This window comes from Mesocricetus auratus, unplaced genomic scaffold (genome assembly GCF_017639785.1).
Source record: "Mesocricetus auratus isolate SY011 unplaced genomic scaffold, BCM_Maur_2.0 Super-Scaffold_100011, whole genome shotgun sequence".
Taxonomy (NCBI): Eukaryota; Metazoa; Chordata; class Mammalia; order Rodentia; family Cricetidae; genus Mesocricetus; species Mesocricetus auratus.
In genome coordinates, this window is record NW_024429195.1 from 36245406 (window position 1) to 36260300 (window position 14895).

The following is a 14895-nucleotide window of genomic DNA, read 5'->3' on the forward strand; positions in this document are numbered from 1 at the left end:
TCTCTATCCACTCTTTGGTTGCGGGGCATCTAGGTTGCTTCCAAGCTCTGGCTATTACAAATAATGCCACTATGAACACAGTGGAACAGACATCCTTGTTGTATGAATGGGCATCTTTTGGATATATGCCTAAGAGTGCAGTTGCTGGGTCTTGTGGTAGGTTTATTCCCATTTTTCTGAGGAATCTGCATATTGATTTCCAAAGTGGCTGAACAAGTTGGCACTCCCACCAGCAATGGAGGAATGTTCCCCCTCTACCACATCCTCTCCAGCATAAATTGTTGTTGGTGTTTTTGATTTTAGCCTATACTATACTATACTATACTATAGATATAATAAGCTGAGTGACTGTACTTGTATCACAATTTAGTTCTAAAAATATTCCTCCAAGCCATCAAATCAGTCCACATTGGATGAGTTTACACGCCAATATTATTGATTTCGTTTTTGTATTTTGGGTAATGTATATTTGTAAAATCTCTATCATCCTCAACATGCTTTCTAAAGAATGAGATACATCCACAGCTAAACACCGAACTGAACTCCTTGAACCCAGTTGCAGAGAGGGAGGAATGATGAGCAAAGGGGTCAAGACCAGGCTGTTGAAACTCACAGAAACAGCTCATCTGAACAAGGGGGAGCCCATGGACCCCAGACTGATGGCTGAAAGGCTAGCATGGGACTGAACCGGACCCTGTAAATCTGGGTGTCAGTGAGGAGGCCTTGGCAATCTATGGGGCCTCAGGTAGTAGATCAGTATTTTTCCCAGGTATAAGAATGGATTTTGGGAGCCCATTCCACATGGAGGGATGCTCTCTCATCCTGGACACATGGGGGATGGTGTGACAGACTTTGGATATCCCCCATGGAGTGCCTCCCCCTCCCTGGGGATCAGAGTGGGGATTGAGTGAGGGGGTGGGGAGGAGGGGAGGGAGAGGGAGCTGGGATTGACTTGTGAAGCAAGCTTGTTTCTAATTTAAATAAAAAAGAGATAATTTGTCCCTATCCCACCAAAAGTCCCAAATAATTTCTTCAGGAATTAAAAAAATTATAAACGTTTATATTAGCAGCAATCACATTAGATACAAAATGTCAATTACTGTATTTGTGTGTGTGTGTGTGTGTGCGTGTGTGTGTGTGTGTGTGTGTGTGTGTGTGTGTGTGTGTGTGTGTGTGTGTGTGTGCCTGTCTCTGTGTGTATTATTGAAGAGTGGTAGAATATGCTACCCCAAAATGTTCCACTTTGGCGTCAGTATTATTTTAGCTAAATGAAATTTACTAAGACAACAGATGTGGCCATCATGCTCTTCTTTTTCTTCTTAAAAACAAACAAACAAAAAGAGTTAAATCTCATGTGGAAGATGCTCTCCTCACACCAATGGAAAGCAAGACTCACATTATCAAGGACAGGACTGAAGCCAGAGGTATTTATTCACAGACTTTGCTAGAGTAACCTGTCTCTTTCTTTACCACCGTGCATGCTTTTATTGCTTTGGACAATGCCTTTTTTGTTTTTGTTTTTTGAGACAGGATTTTTCTGGGTGCTTTGTAGACTAGGCAGGCCTGGAACTCACAGAGATCTGCCTGCATCTGCCTCCTGAGTGCTGGGATTAAAGGCTTGCCTCTCTTCTTTCCTTTCAATATGAAGTAACAGATTTTGCCAGAGTTTTATCTCTTTAGAAGGTTGCCATATCATGTAACACATTAAAATTTTTGGTATATTCTTTCCTTTTCTTTAAACAACTACATAAACTAGATTTATTTTCTTCTTAGAGTGCCTTACTGGAAAACTTCATGTTTCTCAATTCCTGTCTCTACAGCTTGATTCTAAGTCATATAAATTTATTCCTTATTAAGATATTAATCAGTACAGGGCATGATGATGCCCTCCTTTAATCCCAGATGGAGGCAGAAGCAGGTGGACCTCTGTGGGTTTGAGGCCAGCCTAATCTACATAGTGAGTTCCAAGGCAGTCAGGGCATAGAAAGACTGTCTCAAGAAAAATAATGTAGTTAATGGCTAAAAATATGAAAAATAAAAAGGTAACTCTTGATTGAGGACTTTGTTTTAATGTAATTGGTTTTAATAAAATATAAATGTTAAATGAAATTATAATAAAAACTTAACTCAGTTTGTTTCTTATCATTTTTTTTTCTTCAGTCAGCCCACAGCATTTTCAGTACATTATCAGATTAAATGTTTCTGAAGTGCTGTAGTGTAATAAATTTTCTCTCTTTTCCAATAATGTTATCAATTGATTGTGTGGTCAAATGGCATGGTGGAAACATAATTATATGTCTTACTCAGTGTTAACAAACTTCAAGAACACCTCATTCATTCATGATGAAAAACAGGTCCTCATGAGGTTGACATAGTGTCTGAAATTCCCACTGTTAACCCTACTGCTTGAGGGCATGGTGGTGACCTGCATTTTAATTAAGTTAATGCATTGTATTTCCTGCTTCAATTAGTTGTTAGGGAAATACAGTAGCATGCATTTTGTGTTCTTATGTAAACTATTCAACCAAATCAGAGCCCCAAGGAAATGGCATGAAATAGAAAACAAGTGTATATTAGAGGCATGAAAGGTGGCATTTGGAAGGGTTACCAGGTCCCAGGGGCGATGTTTGCATTAAAAAACAACAACAACAAACAAACAAACAACTGTACAGTGATTTAGGATTCTTTCTAGCCTCTCAGAAGCTCGTCATTGTGTTTTAGTTGAACATTTTCTTTGTTGTAACTGGCTAAAACAAAAGCTACCACAAATGCTATCTTACTTCAGCTTTGGGTGGTGATGACCTCAGATTGTCATTGTATCCTCGCATGGCTTCTGGAATCTATTTTACCCAAATATTTTTGCAAGTTTCCATGAGCTAAAGGTAGTAATGAAACAGTGCTTCATGTAACCCTGAGCATACACAATAAATGCAATTAATGTTTGTGTGATTAATATGAAAGTGATATAAACTCCATTTTGTTTATGATATATTTGGTTTTATTTGTAAGATTTGTTTTATTTGTTTTTATGTACATGTGTGTATGTGTGTACATGTATTTGTGTGTGTCTCTGTGTGTATGCCTGTGTATATGTTTGTCTTTGTGTATGTGTCTGTGTGTGTCCATTTGTGTGTGTGTGTCCATGTGTGTGTGTTTCTGTGTATCTGTGAGTTTCCACATGTTATATCTGTGTGTGTGTCTCTATCTGTGTATGTTTCTGTGCATGTCTGTGTATGTGTGTGTCTTTGGTGTTTCCATATTTTGTGTGTGTGTGTGTGTGTGTGTGTGTGTGTGTGTGTGTGTGTGTGTGTGTGCACGTGCCTGTGGAGGCTGGAAGAGGACATCACTCAGGTTCTCAGGAAAAACAAGGAATGTTCACTGCAAAGTCATCTCTCCATTCCTGTTTGCTCTAAATATCTATAAGATTAAGTTGATCTTAGATTGTAAAATTTCTGGGAATATTTTGTAACCCCAAAGTAAAACTTTGCATTAAATATGTAAAAGTAATAAGCAAGGTCTTGATTTTTTAGCATGCGATGATTTGAACTCAGTTCTGCAAACAGTGAAATAGTTGATTGTTTCACCCTCACTTAGAGTTCAACTAGGAAACCATTACCCACTAACAGAATGAAAGGATAAGCACTCTTCTCTAGCTACCTTATAGTTTAAGTGAAAAAGAACTTAGAGAAATGGTAACTAAAGGCCATTGCTCTGCAGGCAAGAGGTTAGCTCAAACATCTCATCTTAATCACGTGGTTAGGAAATTAGGGAGCAAAAGCTATTGCAGAGCAGGTATCCGGAATATCAGGAACACAGCTTACAGTGGGTTTACTAATGAAGTCTTGTATCCTTTCTTTTTTTTTCCTTTTTTTTTTCTTTTTTTATTCTTTTTTAAATTTAGATAAGAAACAAGGTTGCTTCACAAGTCAGTTCCAGGTCCCTCTCCTTTTCCCTCCCCTCCTCCCATGCCCTCCCCCCATCCCCCCCCCGTTATCCCCTCATTCCCCCAGGGAGGGTGAGGCCCTCCATGGGGGTGTCCATAGTTTGTCATTTCATATAGGGCAGGGCCTAGACCCTTCCCCAAGAGTTCAGGGTGAGAGTGCACCTCACATTGTTCTATGGGAGTCCAAAGTCCGTGTGTATACTTGGGATGGCTACTGATCTGCTGCCCAAGGCTCAATAGATTCCCTAGGCCTCCTCACTGACACCCAGATTCAGGGGGTCTTGATCAGTCCCATGCTGGATTCCCAGGCTGATGCCTGGGATTCAAGAGTTAACCTTTGTCTGGTGAGCTGTTTCTGGGGGTTAAACCAGCCCAGTCTTAATCCCTTTGATCATCAGTCCTCCCTCTCTGATACTGGCTTTCTTGAGTTCAGCTCAGTACTTAACCAGCCACTAAATGTAGTTTCTGTTTCCCAGACTCTCTGGCCATAGGATTGTAGGCTGGCACTCCCCAGATCTATGTCTAAAATCCATATATGAGAGAGTACATGCCATGTTTCTCTTTTTGTGACTGGGTTACCTCACTCAGGATGGTTTCTTCTAGTGTCATCCATTTGCCTGCGAATCTCATGATTCCATTATTTTTTTCTGCTGAATAGTACTCCATTGTGTAGATGTACCACATTTTCTCTATCCACTCTTCGGGTGAGGGACATCTAGGTTGCTTCCAAGTTCTGGCTATTACAAATAAAGCTGCTATGAACATAGTGGAACAGACATCTTTGTTGTATGAATGGGCATCTTTTGGATATATGCCTAAGAGTGGAGTTGCTGGGTCTTGTGGTAGGTTTATTCCCATTTTTCTGAGGAATCTCCATACTGCTTTCTAAAGTGGCTGAACCAGTTGGCACTCCCACCAGCAATGGAGGAGTGTCCCCCTTTCACCACATCCTCTCCAGCATAAATTGTCATTGGTGTTTTTGATTTTAGCCATTCTGACAGGAGTGAGATGGTATCTGAGAGTTGTTTTGATTTGCATTTCCCGGATGGCTAAGGATGTTGAGCACTTTCTCAAGTGCCTCTCAGCCATTTTAGACTCCTCTATTGAAAACTCTCTATTTAGTTCTGCAGCCCACTTTTTAATAGGGTCCTTTGGTGTTTTGGAGACTTGCTTCTTGAGTTCTTTGTAAATTTTGGAGATCAACCCTCTGTCAGATGTGGGATTAGTGAATATTTTTTCCCATTCTGTGGGCTGCCTTTTTGTCTTGCTGACTGTGTTCTTTGCCTTACAGAAGCTTCTCAGTTTCGTTAGGTCACATTTATTAATTGTTGATCTCACTGTCTGTGCTACTGGTGTTATGTTCAGGAAGCTGTCTCCTGTACCAATTCGTTCAAGGGTACCACCCACTTTCTCTTCTAAGAGGTTCAGTGTGGATGGATTTATGTTGAGGTCTTTGATCCATTTGGACTTAAGTTTTGTGCATGGCGATAAACATGGATCGATCCGCATTCTTCTACATGCCAGTCTCCAATTATGCCAGCACCATTTGTTGAAGATGCTTTCTTTATTCCATTGTATATTTTTAGCTTCTTTGTCAAAGATCAGATGTTCGCACGTGTGTGGGTTAATACCTGGGTTTTCAATTCGATTCCATTGGTCTACCTGTCTATTTTTGTGCCAATACCAAGCTGTTTTCAGGACTATAGCTCTGTAATAGAGCTTGAGGTCAGGGATGGTGATGCCCTTAAAACCCCTTAGTACTGTGTCCTGAAAGAAAAGATGAGCTGTTGTCACCACACACAAAGTTCAAGCCAGTATGATTAAAGAAGAAAATGAAACAAATAGAAGTTAGACTGAGAAGGATGGACTAAGTCCCCACATTTACACATAGACTTATTGCCTAAATAAACAATCACAATTAAGTACCCTGAAATGTAAGCAAACAAAATCCTGCATTCTAATTCCATGTGAATTTCCAGTCTCAGAATCCACAAGGTCAATACACAAAAGTCAATTCAAGCTCCTTTTGCTAGCAATGGATAATAAATAAGTCTTAGAAAGACTGTGTTGTAGTTTTCTTAAAATGATATACCTATTCTGTGAGCCGCTCTTTTGTCTTGCTGTGTCCTTTGCCTTACAAAAGCTTCTCAATTTCAGGAGGTCCCATTTATTAATTGTCAATCTCAGTGTCTATGCTACTGGGGTTATGTTCAGGAAGCAGTCCGGTGCCAATTTGTTCAAGGGTGCTTTCCACTTTCTATCCTAAGAGTTTCAGTGTGACTGGATTGATGGTAAGATCTTTGATCCATTTGGACTAAAGTTTTGTGCATGATAATAGCTACATTTCTATCTGCAATCTTCTACATGCCAGCATTCACTTATGCCAGCACCATTTGTTGAAGATGCTTTCTTTTTTCCATTTTATAATTTTAACTTCTTTGTCAAAAATCAGGTGATCATAGTCATGGAGCTTAATATCAGGGTTTAAAATTTGATTCCATTGGTGTACCTGTCTGTTTTTATGCCAGTATCAAGCTGTTTTCATTACTATAGCTCTATAGTAGAGCTTAAAGTCAGGAATGATGATGCCTCTGGAAGTTCCTTTGTTGTACAGGGTTGTTTTGGCCTGGATTTTTCCAATAATTTAAGTATTGCTTTTTCAAGGTCTGTGAAGAATTGTTCTGGAATTTTGATGGGGAATGCATTTAATCTGTAGATTACTTTTGGTAAGATTTCCATTTTTACTATGCTGATCTTACCTCTCTAACATCACGGGAGACCTTTCCAATTTCTGGTATCTTCTTTAATTTCTGTCTTTAAAGTCTCAAAGTTCTTGCTATACAGGTCTTTCACTTGTTTAATTAGCATTACCACAAGAAATTTTATGTTGTTTGCAGCTATTGTGAAAGGTGGTGTTTTTTTCCAATTTCTTTTTCAGTCTGTAGTCTGTTTATCATATGTACATAGGAGAGTGACTGGGTTGATTTTTTGTTTTTGGTTTTTTATTTTTTTGTTAATCTTGTAGCCTGCCACTTTGCTGAAGGTGTTCATCAGTTGTTGGAGTTCCCTGGTAGAATTTTTTGGGCCACTTATATAATATATCATATCATCGCAAATAGTGAGTTTGACTTTTTCTTTATAATTTGTATCCCTTGATTGCCTTTTATTGTCTTATTGCTGTAGCTAGAACTTCAAGTCAGTATTGAAGAGATAAGGAAAGAGTGGACAGCCTTGTCTTGTTCCTGATTTTTGAGTTTCTCCATTTAGTTCGATGTTGGCTGATGTCTTGCTGTATATTTCCTTTATTATGTTCAAGTATATTCCTGTTATCCCTGAGATCTCCAAGACCTTTATCATGAGGGGTGTTGGATTTCATCAAAGGCTATTTCAGCATCTAGTGAGATGATCATGTGGTTTTCTTTTTCAGTTTGTTTATATGGTGGATTACATTGACCGATTTTGATCTCCAAAATATACTAAGAAATCAAGAAGCTAGTCACCAAAACACCAAAGTATCCATTTAAAAAGGGAGGTACAGTACTAAATAAATAATTCTCAATAGGAGAATCTCAAATGGATGAAAGGCACTTAAGAAATTGTTCAACAGCCTTAGCCATCAGGGAAATGCAAATCAAAACAACTCTGAGATACCATCTTATACCTGTCAGAATGGCTAAAATCAAAAACACCATCAACAGTTTATGCTGGAGAGGATGTGGAGAAAGGAGAACATTCCACCATTGCTGGTGGGAATGCAAACTTGTTCAGCCACTTTGGAAATCAGTATGTCTGTTCCTCAGGAAAATGGGAATCATTCTACCTCAAGATCCAGCAATTCCATGTTTAGGCAAATATCCAAAGGTTGCACATCATACCACAAAGACATCTGTTCAACTGTGTTCATAGCAGCGTTATTTGTAATAGTGAGAACCTGGAAGCAACCTAGATGCCCCTCAACTGAAGAATAGATAAAGAAAATATGGTACACTTACACAATGGTATACTACTCAGTGGGAAAAAAGCAATGGAATCTTGAAATTCACAGGCAAATGGATGAAACTAGACGAAACCATCCTGAGTGAGGTAACCCAGACACAGAAAGAAAAACATGGTTGGTAATCACTCATAAGTGGATGTTAGATACAGAACAAAGGATAACCAACTTTCAATTCACAATCCCAGAGGAACTAGGTAACAAGGACAAGATCACCTGAGCAAACTGGGAGCAAGGACAGAGGGAGGAGGGAGGGAGGAGAAAGAGGAGGGTAGAAGGGGAGGGTAAAGGAGAACATGAGGTATCAGAAGGGTCAAGTTGGGGTTAGAATAGAGGAGTGCAAGAAAAGAGATACCTTAACAGAGGGAGCCATTATGGGTTTTAGGAAAAATCTGACACTAGGAAATCTCCTGGGACCCACAAGGATGACCCCAACTAAGAGTCTAAGCAATAGTGGAATATATATATGCCCTTCCCCTATAATGAGATTGATTACTACTTTAAATGGGATCTTAGAGCCTTCACCCAGTAGCTGATGGAAGCAGAAGCAGAGGTTCACAGCTAAGCACGAGCCGAACTCATGGAATCCAGTTGCAGAGAGGGAGGAGTGATGAGCAAAGGGGTCAAGATCCAAGCTGGGGAAACCCACAGAAACAGGTGACCTGATCAGGTGGAAGCTCACAGACCCCAGTTTGACATCTGGAGAACCAACATAGGACTGAATCAGGCCCCCTGAATGTGGGTGTCAGTTGGGGGGCCTGCAAAGTCGGGCCTCTGGCATTGGAACCAATATTAATCCCTAGTGCATTAATGAATTTTAGGACCCCACTGCCTATGGGAGGGATACTGTCTCAGCCTACATACTCAGGGGAGGGCCTAGGTCCTGCCCCCAAATGATGTGACAGACTTTGATGATTCCCCCATTGTAGGCCTCACCCTCCCAGTGGGGTGGATGAGGGGTGCGTTGCTGGGTTGGTGGAGGCAATTGGAGGACAGGAGGGAGAGGGCATTGGAATTGTTATATAAAATAAAATTGCTTTAAATTTAAATTAAAAAATAATAAAAAAGATACATCCAAATGCACATGTAATTCAGTGGTTTTCATCTTTCCTAATGCTGCCCCTGGATACTGTTCTTCATGTTGTGGTGACTCCACTGTAAAATTATTTCCAACTGTAATTCATACCTAATTTTGCTACTGTTATGAATTGTAATTTGAATATCTCATATGCAAATTGTCTTAGGTGATTCCTGTTATCTGAGCCCCAAATGGATTTTGACCCACAGGTAGGGAATTACTGATGTCTATTTCCTGTCTCCTAATTGGCATTAACTGTCATTGTCCCTAAGTCTAGAATCAACCAAAAAGAGTTTCTTTATAAGGCTTGTCTGTGGACATGTCTGAGAGTATTTTTCCTGATTCTTTCATTTGATACATGAGTGCCAAGTCCACTATGGGTGTAACCATTCTCAGTCAGCTGGTCCCACACTGTATAAAAGACATGCTAAGAGAGGCAGGAAGCAAGGCAGCAAGCAGGACTTGTCCATTGAGTTTTGTTTTAAGAGCCTGCCTGGAGTTTCTTCAGTGACAATTGTGACCTGGTAGCATAACCTAAATAAATGCTCTCCCCCTCTAAGTTGCTTTTAGTTAGAATCAAAATAAATTAAAGAAAAAAGAAAAATCAGCCTGGAAGAGAATTGTTAAAGTTCTGTGAGGAAACACAAAGTGGTGTTAACATGCTTATCTGGAGTCCTGGTGTTAATACACTTACCTGGACTCCTAGACCAAGAGAAATTTAAGAAGAAGGTCAAAGGATCTAAGTAGAACAGAGATGAAAAACAGAAAGAAAGAAAATACATCCATGAATCTCTGCTCACAAATTCCAAATCACAACATAACATCAAAGTTGATGACTACTTGTAAAAAAAGAAAAATCCCAGCAGGCAGTCAGATGAAACAGGCTACTTTGCATTCTCTGGAAAAGAGATGTAAGTAACTATAAAGGGCTGTTAGATGCTATGCAAAACTAGAAATAAAAGGATACCATCTTTAATGTGTAGGGTGGAGGAAAGAAAACACCTGTAATTTTACCAAGAGACGGCTTATTTCAAACACATAAGCAAACAAAAATTCTTTTTACAGGAAAACAAAACAGAATGTACACGCTTATTTTAGTTTATCTGCATCACAATAAGTGTCAAAGGAAAGGAAAGGAGAAACGAACAAAAAACAGGAATAAGTAGTGAAAAAAATGGCCACGTGGCATAGTTAAAGCTTGTCACTAGCAACATTCTAGGTACACATCCTACATCATCAAGGAGATAGAGATCAGCAGACTTCATTAAATGAAATCCAGTCATCTACATATCTATATGTACAAAGCTGTTTTTTTGTTTTGTTTTGTGTTTTGGTTGATTGGTTTTGGCCACCAGCCAGCTCCCAAATCATGACACAAAGACTTATTACTAGTTTTGAATGCTCGGTCTCATTTAGGCATTTTTCTGGCTAGCTCTTATAATTTAAATTAACCTGTTTCTCTTTATCTACCTTTTGCCTCAGGGGTTATTACCTTTCTTACTTCTGTATATTTTACTTCCACTGCATTTTTATGTTGGCTGGCTGGTGTCTGCCTGGATTCTGGCCCCAGGCAACTACCTTGCTCTCTCCTCTCTTGTTTCTTTTGTTTTCTTCCTTTTCTCTAGAGTCTAGATTTTTCCTCCTTTTATTCTTTCTGCCCACCAGCCTCTCCTGTTCTTTATTTGCCTAGCTATTGGCTGTTTAGTTATTTATTAGGCCAGTCAGGTGCCTTAGGCAGGCAAGGTGAAACAAATGTAGCACACCTTTAAGTAATTAAACACACAACCTTACAGTGTTAAAAATGCAACATACACAAAATTAACACACCTTTACACAGTTAAAAATGATATTCTGCAGCATAAACAAATGTAATACATCTTTGCCTGGTTAAGCAAATGTTCCACAACAACGATAATCATGAGAAATTAATTTCATACATAATATGCAGCAGTACACCTAGGCATGATGGTGCATGCCTTTAATGAGCCATGTCTACATAGTGAATTCCATGCCACACATGGAATTCTCAAAAAAAAAAGGCAGCAGCAATATTAAAGGGCATGATGGAGCAAAGAAACCTTGACGCAGGGGGAGGAGCTTGGTCCTGCCTCAATGTGAAATGACTTGATTTGTTGCCTCCAATGGGAGGCATACCCCTTTCTGAATGGAGGAGGAATGGATGGAGGGATAGATGGGAGGCAGAGGGGAGGAAACAGGAAGGGAGGAGGGAGGGGAAACTGTGGTTGGTATGTAAAATAAATGAAAAAATTAAAATTAATAAAAATTATAGTCTGAATTGACTCTGTGGTGGTTCCCCAGATCCACTGAGAAGTGTGCCCCCAACTCCCACTGATCGCTTGAAATCACTGATTGTATATGATCCTATTTTTAGTATACAAGTATGCCCATGGTGACATTTCATTTATAAATTAGATGTAGTGGTTGTCTATATAAGTACTACTACTAGAATAAATATAACACTATGCTTTATTAATTTATGATTGTGGCCTCTTTCTTCCTTCAATACACCTTCCAGTATTGTTCTTTGTATGACAATGTGGAAATACATAATGTTTGTGTAGTGGGATTCTCCCATGCTTGTGTGACAGTATGGAGCACAAGGAGTGATCAGGTGTTATGATGGAACATTAGGCTATTGAGTGAACGAATTACTGAACTCAAGTAACCCAGGTGGCAAGTTAAGTGGATGGGTAGATGCACACTGAATGTGTACATGAAAAAATAGGGATAATTTATCCCTGAATGGACAGGGACAGACAGCAAAATATCCCATCATGCTACTAACAATAGAGCCCAAATTAAAACTTGCAGGTTTTTTTATTTCTGTAATTTTCCACTTAGAGATCGGGACTACGCCAGAAAGGAGGCCAGAATATTGACCACTGATATGAACAAAATATCCAAAGCAATATGGTCCTGGAAATGTATGACTGAAAAAAAACTTTTTGACATAAAATAGACCTGAACAAATTGTTGTTTGGTAATGCATTCAAGATTTAGAATTGTGAGAGTTTTGGAAGGCATTGAGTTGAATCTACTTAGAAGACCAGGGTTCCTACCTAAAGGAACAGTGGTTAGTGTGTGGGATGAGAAGGCTGTGGGTGGGAAGATGTGTAAGCAGGCTGTTCCTGTAACAGCTGGGTTCTAGTTAAAGGTTCTAAGAAAGTAGTTTAAGTATTAGGCTCCATTCATTTTTCCACATGTTGTTATTATTATCATTCTTGTCCTGGGGATCAAATCTAACATCTTGCACATGAGAGGCAAGCCAACATTCTGCCACTGAATTACATTTCCATGATATATTGTGTTTTAAAATGCTAGTGAGAAAACCCAACACTGGCTTACCCCACAGCAGACTGCTGATGTACTCTGTGATAACTTAGTGTCAAACTTCAGTTCTAGGAACTGCCCTCCTGGTTATCCAGGTTTATTAGTGAGGGTTAGGAAGAGGCCAGCATCTAGTATGGATTTGTCATATTGGCAATAAGCATTATCCCACTGCTTTTCTGCAAATTGGAACTGGGATTAACATATTGATCACTAAATTATAAGTCTTGATTACATTTGTTTGGGCCATTCTGGGAGTTGAACTCAGGACTTTGCTTATGCTAGGCAAATGCTTTAACAGCTGGGATGGAGTCTCACCTGGCTCCTGACTGAGTTTGACCAGAAGCCTTCTAACATACATGTTAGACATTATTTTCTGTGTCTATGAACTATGTTAAGTTACATACTTAAAAACTTGTGCATCTGTACTTTCAGGGCTGGTGAGATTGTTCAGTGGGTAAAGCCACCAAGTTTGAAGACCCGATGCCAGTTCCTGGAGTTCATATGGTAGAAGGAGGGAACAGACTTCTGTGGTTACCCTGACTTATAAATGTGCACCATGGCACAAGTGTACTCCCACATACACATAAAATAAATAACAGTTTTTATACATTAAACATTTAAAATGTATTTTAACTACTTTTGATATAATATATTGATATGATAAAATATTGATATATAGCAATACAAATAGGTATTTCATTTTAACACATAAAATCTAATTTAAGATATAATGCATATTTGCATACACATAGAAATAATTTATATGTAACTAGTCATAAGCAGATTTAATGTTTACTTTCAGTTTCATCTATCATAAATATTCCCTTATACCATTAAATAAACATCTAGTTTATAGTGAGTAAACATAGAATTCAGTTGATGAATATTCAGGATGCAATGTTATATTTGTTCACTCTCCAATTTATTGATAATATGATTGGTAATTAGTTTTCAATGCACCTGGCAATACTGTATCAACATCCTTCCCATAATAATCTAACCTAATTCCTAGGATGGAATTTTAAATGTTTAATTATTAGATTGAAATTCAGTTAGAAACGGCAATGTAAAATTAGAAGAATTTTTAAGCTTCGTTCCTTAGCCACACGGCCTCTTTCACAGAAGGAACTTCAACACAAAGCAACAACATATGAGAATATCTATTTCAGTACACATAGCAGGTGCACACACACCACTTCCAGTTTAGGAGCTGAAAGCTGTGTTTCTGGTTGGTTTACATCTTTTATTGCAATGAAGTGACATGTGGTTTTGTCTGTTTCACCTTTGTTGTGAGTTGTTCACTCTTTTGAAGGCTTTCAAATTGGATATTGCTGTGTTCATAGTGGTTAACACAATCCCTTATATATGTTTTAAGTGTTTGGGGATATGTTACAAGCCTATGCTTTGTTCGTTTATTGTAAATCTTTTTCCTTTAATGTTTCCTTTTAGGCATGGTGCCTGCTGAACTGTAGATTTTTAACCAGAGTGACATTGATCTTTTCTTTATTGCTCCTTTCTATGAAAATATTCCTTTTCTCTTGAAGTTTTTATATATTTGACTAGAACACAGTCTGCATTTTTGTGGGAGTTCAAAATGATGTTCTCATAAAGACACATAGTTTTCAGAACAATGAGCTTTGAGATGGCTGAGTGTGTAAGAACACTTGCTATGTGAGAATGAGGAGCAGTGTTCAAATTTGCGGAGTCCATGTATGAAATCCAGTACAGCAGTACATGTCTGTAACCCCAGAACCATTGGGTGATGGAGACCAGCAGATCCTAGATGCTCTTGGATCCCTCACCCTAGATGAAATGGTGAACTTCAGAAGGAGATAGAGGGATAACAATGTCTTCCTCTGGTCTCAGTTTGCTCATGTGTAGGCATGTGTACACACACACACACACACACACACACACACACACACACACACACCACCCCTACAGATTCAGGAAGTAATATACTTTCTGTTTACACATCACAAGTCATTTAGCTTAATCATGTAAAAACTTCCCATTCCTTTCCCCAACTCTTCCAAAATTCATCCACCCCCCCCCACTTTTTTGAGACTGTCCTGATCTCATACAATCTTTCTGCACTTTCTTCCATGATGTTTCCTTAGGATGGAGTATAGGGGACTGTTGGAAATTTATTAAGTGGGGGAGGTCACTCCATGTAAGTTGATCTCTGCATTTCTAAGCATTTGTGGTTTTCTGTAATAGTTTCCATCTGAGGAAAAAGAAGCTTTTTTGATAGAGATGAAGGCTATGCGTACCTGTGTGTGGGAGAAGTGTTTGGACGCAGTTACCTGTGGCTGTGAGGACAAAACTTTAGAGTCACTTACTGCTGTGTGTGTGTGTGTGTGTGTGTGTGTGTGTGTGTATGTGTATGTGCACGTGGGTGCGCACATGTGTATATGTGCCTGTGTAGACAAGGGTTAGGATGCAGTTACCTGCGTATGTGAGGACAAGAGTTGGGATGCAGTTATCTGTGTATGTGAGGACAAGAGTTAGGATGCAGTTACCTGTGTG